This window comes from Onychostoma macrolepis, chromosome 16 (assembly GCF_012432095.1).
Source record: "Onychostoma macrolepis isolate SWU-2019 chromosome 16, ASM1243209v1, whole genome shotgun sequence".
NCBI classification, from domain to species: Eukaryota; Metazoa; Chordata; class Actinopteri; order Cypriniformes; family Cyprinidae; genus Onychostoma; species Onychostoma macrolepis.
Window position 1 is genome coordinate 28,531,408 of NC_081170.1, and position 6,113 is coordinate 28,537,520.

The following is a 6,113-nucleotide window of genomic DNA, read 5'->3' on the forward strand; positions in this document are numbered from 1 at the left end:
AGGGTTTAATGATATATCAATGCAGAGAGGAAAAGCTTTTCATTCTAATTTCATACACACTGCAAAGATTCACACAATATATATAAATAAATAATTATAAATATAGTTTGGAAGCTTGCTAAAGTCTGTTTGACCAAAAATACATAAACCATCCCATACAGAAGTCACATAGATCGAAATATATTTTTAATAACTATATATATTTTTATATATCTTAAATTCAAATAGAAGAAAATATATTTTATACAATATATGTAAATATATTTTGAAATATATATTAAAAATATATTTAAATATTTGATTTTGGCCGCTTTTAATATTTTTCACATATATTCAATAAATATTTTTATCGGAAATATTTACATATATTTATTTCCTTTATATGTAAATACATTTAGATATCAGACTATGTAAATATATTAATTTGCAATATTTGTCCATATATTAATTTATAATATTTGTTAACATTTTAGATTTCTGTACATGTAAATATATTAGATTTCTATAAATGCAAATATATTTTAAAGCATTAAAATATTCAACTAAATAAACTTAAACATGCTTCATAGAATATATTCCCGTTTACTCAAACTATATGTAACTACATTAAATCTCCACACATGTAAATGTTTTCATTATCGAGATTATAATTTGCCCCTTCATAATAAATAGAATACAAACAACATTTGGACACTGAAAAACTGGAAAACTCTCCAGACAATGTAACTTAAAAACAGCGACAATATAAACTGACTTTATATTAATAAGAGTACATTTATCAACACCAGTTCAGTATGAACCAACACAATTATGAATGCTTATGATGTGTCTGGCACATAAATGAAAGATTATCCTTCTGTAAGCATCCAGGGTCAAAATATTATGCACAAATATGCAAGTCTTAGTAGGCATTCAACACACTGTATTTAAATATTTAAGATCCATCATTAACAATGTACAATTTCTCAACTAATCACATTCTCCTCTATTCAACCAATCAAATTGGTGTTTGGTAAAGAGTTTTTGGCTCAAAGTCTGCATTTAAAGTCACACCAGAGGTGTTCAGCTTGGATTAGGACTTGGATTTCTGCAGACCAGTCAAGTTCTTCCACACAGACTCAATCAATCATTTCTTTTTGAACCTTGCCTTATACACAGAGGCATTGTCATGTTAGAATAGAAAAGGGTCCTGTCCAAACTGTTGCTTTAAAATTAGAAGCACACAATTCCCTAGAATATCATTATGTGCTTAAACATTAAGATTTGTACTCATGGAAATTGCTAAAGTAGTCAAACCTGTTCATTAGAAGGGGGTGACCCAATACATTTGGCAATATAGTGTATATATATATATATATATGAAGAGTTCAGATGCAAAAGCCTCTAAGTGCCATCTAAAATGAGCATTTTGATCAGGCTGCTATGTTTAGGTTCAGTTATTTTACTCTAATGGCAATATATAGGTCATTTTCTATGCAATTAAAATGAAATAACTGAACATAAATATAGGAGCTAGAGAAAAATGCTCATTTTAGAAGAAAATTTCAGATGGCATTTAGAGGCTTTTGCATCTGAACTCTTCATATATATATATATATATATATATATATATATGATAGAGTTTTCATTATATCTAAAAATCAGGTAATATCTACATGCACCTAACTCTAAAGAGAACACATAATATGCTAGTAGACAGCAGTCCTTGTGAGTGAGAAGTTTGGTGTGGAGGGTGGATCCGGAGCTGAATTCTGTCCAGGTTGTCACAACATCTCTTGATTTTCTGTCTTCACAAAAAGCCTGAAACACAAATCAAATATTAACAATAATTGTTATGAATGTAATGTGAAGCTTTTATATTCACAACGATTGATCTTGGTGGTGAAGTGTGCAGAAAATTCTGCCGGACTGAAATGTAGTCTTTGGTGAACAGTTTTCAAGAGTGCAAATAAGATTTTAAGTTTTAACATTAGAACCGCTACGGGGTAAATTTGACCTGTGGCTGTTTTTCAAATGTACATAACAGATTTTCAACAAAACATTCAAGTCTTCCAGTCATTGGCTTTTACTAAAATTATGTAATTTACAATCCAATGTTGTTAAAAATTATTTAGATAAACCAGATAAAAAAAAACAGAGCTTTTAGACCTATAAGCGCCTACACATAATCTGTGATTAAAATCCCAAACTTTCATAAATAAGAGCTCGAATCTATAGCTAGCTTACCTCTTATAGTTAGCCTCTGGTTAGCTCACGGTTGTGATGCTAACGGACTTTTTCCGATGACACTGAACCATTTCTGTAAAGTAAATATTCAACAGAAGCGTGTCAATTACATGTAAGAAAGTGTCAGGAACAGTTGTATGTATTATTTGTGTAATTTTAGGGACTAAACTTAACTGAAAGCAGTAAAAACAACAGTGAGAGACGTAGTTTTGTTGCTACTTGTCAGCTGAGTTGCCGGCCGGTTTCCATGGAAACTCCTTCCACTCCAGTTTAAAAGCGCCTCGAATGTTCAACGCGCGCGCCCATCAAACACATGAAAGTTACGCAGCGTTTACATAAATAGTACCAGTATCTATAATATAATAATAGCTTTAATGGTAAACGTTTTTTATACAATAGTTATAATTCGGGACCGACCTAGCAGTTTTATTGCGCAGCAGCTCTCTCACTCACAGCGACCTCACTCAGAGAGACGGTCAGGATAACGGTCATATTTTCAAACTTAAAATGGCGCGCACAGTTTCATTGGCCATTTTCATGAATTACAGCCAGATTAACCAATCATGATCAAAGCAAATAAGTTAAATAACCAATCGGAATTGTTTCAGCGTGGTAAGGAAGCGCAATGTTTAGTTTTATTGTTGTTGATAATAGTTATACCAGAAGGTTTCATGATAATAATGTAAAATGATAATAAAATAATAATAACGATCTTAATAATAACTTAAAAGGCAGAAATTATTTATTCTGTTCATACATCAAGTGATTCACATACAGATCTTGTAAAAAAAAAAAAAAAAAAATCAAAGTTGATTTATAAGTGTTCTCATTACCCCTTTTCAACCATTTAGCATTAAACATTATTTCAACGTAGTTTCAACATTGAAACAACAACTGTCATTATTTCAACCATATTTCAACGTTGAAGGTTGGTCATACCGGTTGGTTTTCAACCGTTAAGCATTAAACATTGTTTCAACGTTGAAATACGAACTGACCTTATTTCAACCATATTTCAACGTTGAAGGTCGGTCATGTGCCGGTAGTAAAACAATACATTTAGAGTTCGTAAAATACACTCAGATGTTTATGGAAGCAGCAATAACAATCCATTCAAATATAATTTTCAGACGTGTTTTATTAATATCAAATACACATAGTGTAAGTAACTATTCTCCTCCCATCTCACCCGCCACTTACTTGCATGTATTTCGCGAGAAATTGATGAATTTACGTGATGTAAATCCGACTGACAGGACTCTCTGAACTGCCGCGCGAACAAACATGGCGGCGCCCATATCACATTACAGATCACGATCAAGATCATTTAGAACTGTTTTTAAACGATAAAACACACTCATTTGCACATATTTGTGAATCGGAATATCAGATAGTTGATTATATGGTAAACAAGTTTATGAATATTTTGAATAAAAAAGGAAAAACGAAATAAAAGCGATCCATCTGTCATACAGTGTTATTGTGGCCGCGGTGTGTCACGTGACAATCATGACGCGTCGCCATGGAAACATTAAGGGGAAACGTTCTAAAATAACGGTCGCCTAAAAAAAACTCACTCTGGGGGGACCGCTGGAATATTTTAAACTCACCACTGAAAAGGTTAAAATAAGTAATAAGTAATAATAAACTATAAAATCTGTAGTTAAAAAACACTTATAAGAAATACATTTCTGCCAACACATAGGTTATCTGTACAGTGTTAATAACTTCAAGTTACTATGGTGCTGATGGTGACAAGCTTATTGGCGTTTTCCAATATTCCTTAATGTCGTGGCTATTTTCAGCCAGCATCACTACAGAACTTTTAATGTTCTCATATCACGCGACTGTATAACAATTCTGTGTCACATCTGAATGGATCAAGCGACTTGCGCTGTTTATCTCTTATAAATCGCGGCGCACGTTAGTCAGCGCTGTGCGGGAGACTGCTTTGACGCGCGACTGGCGGATGCACCAGGGAGCGCTGCTTCGTGCTTTTGGAGTATTTGCTTTATGCGGTTTTGCATGCGCTGTAATTTAAAAACAGCGCCTAATATCGGGGAGCTCCCTCTCGTTTCGGCAATTGGCCCACTATTTGAATGGAATGTCCCGGTGCTCCCGATGGCCAGGCAATTGCGGGCCCCCCCAGACCTCTGGGCCCTATGCATTCTGTCACCCTTTTCCCCCCACTATAGCGACGCCCCTGGTGGTGCTTGACAGACCCCATCCCATTTTACTTAAATTATATGTAAAAGAGTGTCCAGAAAACGCTTCAAAAATGATGTTTGTGGTCCAGAGAAAGAAAGAAAGAAAAAGAAAGAATAGAAGTTTGAAATTGCGTGAAGGTGAGTAAATGCTGAATGAACGAATGGATGGATGGATAAATGAATGGATGAATAAACAAACAAACAAACATTAATTTCTTCAACCAGCTATAACATTGTATAAATTCATCTAAAACACAGGCCTGGATAAACGTCAGGCTTTTACATAAACCAGACATGAATTTAAAGCACACTCATACATGCAAAAAAAACAACAACAACAACAACAACAAAATTGTACATAAAAATTATATAAAGCTCAGATATGCTGATATGGAAATACATCAATGTTATTTTACTCATATACAGAAACCTTTATCAGCTCCTAACGTAATTATATCACACATATTTAAGGTCATGTCAAAACAAAATACTTCCTAAAAAATATGTAAACTACTCTATACTATATCATGTTTTAAGCCAATAAATAAACACAGCTATGTCCACAGCAGATTTTTGTCTGAATATGATGGATTTGCAAAGCCCATTTCTTTGATAAATACACTGCATTTGCATTTTTGATCCTCCAGATGCCTAGGAGATGACAGTAGACAGTGTAAAAATGCCTGATTAGGAGCCATAAAGGCATAGAATTATGATGTACTGCACCTACAAAGTATATCTAAGACATGGAAAAGAAAATGTCAATCATTTCAATAGCCAGTGTAGCTTGTCGATTGTGGTTATGGGGATTTTTTATTATTATTATTATTATTTTTTTAATGCTAGCTGTTGTTTGTGGACAGTATTAGAAGGAGGACTGAAGATGAATCATGTGTTGGCATGGTCACTTGGTTGAGTGTGCGTGCATGCATGCGTGTGTGTGTGTGTTGTGTCATGGGTTCAAATTATGCGTAAATTATTTTTAAATTAATTATTATTAAATTTATTAATTGATAATTATTAATGATTTCCAAAATTATAGCTGTATTTCACTAAATACATATAATAAGCAGAGCTACATTGTTTGCATTTTTATTTTCTCATTTTACTTGAACAATGAAAAGAGACCTTAAAGTTGCACCTTAAAGTTGTGTGTACTAAAGAACACAAAGAAAAAAAAAAAAAAAACACTATGACTTCCAAACACACACACAGATTGTTTAACATGTTCATATAACACTACATTGCAGGTAAAACATTAGAAACGCACGTTTGGAGCATCACACATTTAATAGCTTTAAATACCTTTTTCAAAGCAAAAAAAAATAATTACTATACTAATGATTTAACACAAACTAAGTAGCTGCTGTTTCAGATTAATAACCACATGGTATGAAGTTACTGTAATTATGCAGAAACTTAACTTAAAAACTTAAATATATTTTTAGTTTGAATTGTATGTATATGAGATCAATTTGTTTACTAAATAAAACAAACAACGACAAAGGATAAATCTTGCTTTCCTCTTTAACGACTGCACACATTGTCAATATTATCATATTGGTACACTTTCTATTATTTTTTTCAAAATAATAATCAATAGCATACGAATAAACCCTGAAATAGCAAAAATGTGTGTAAATATCAATTTTAAAATAAGAGATTTACAATTTTAAATAA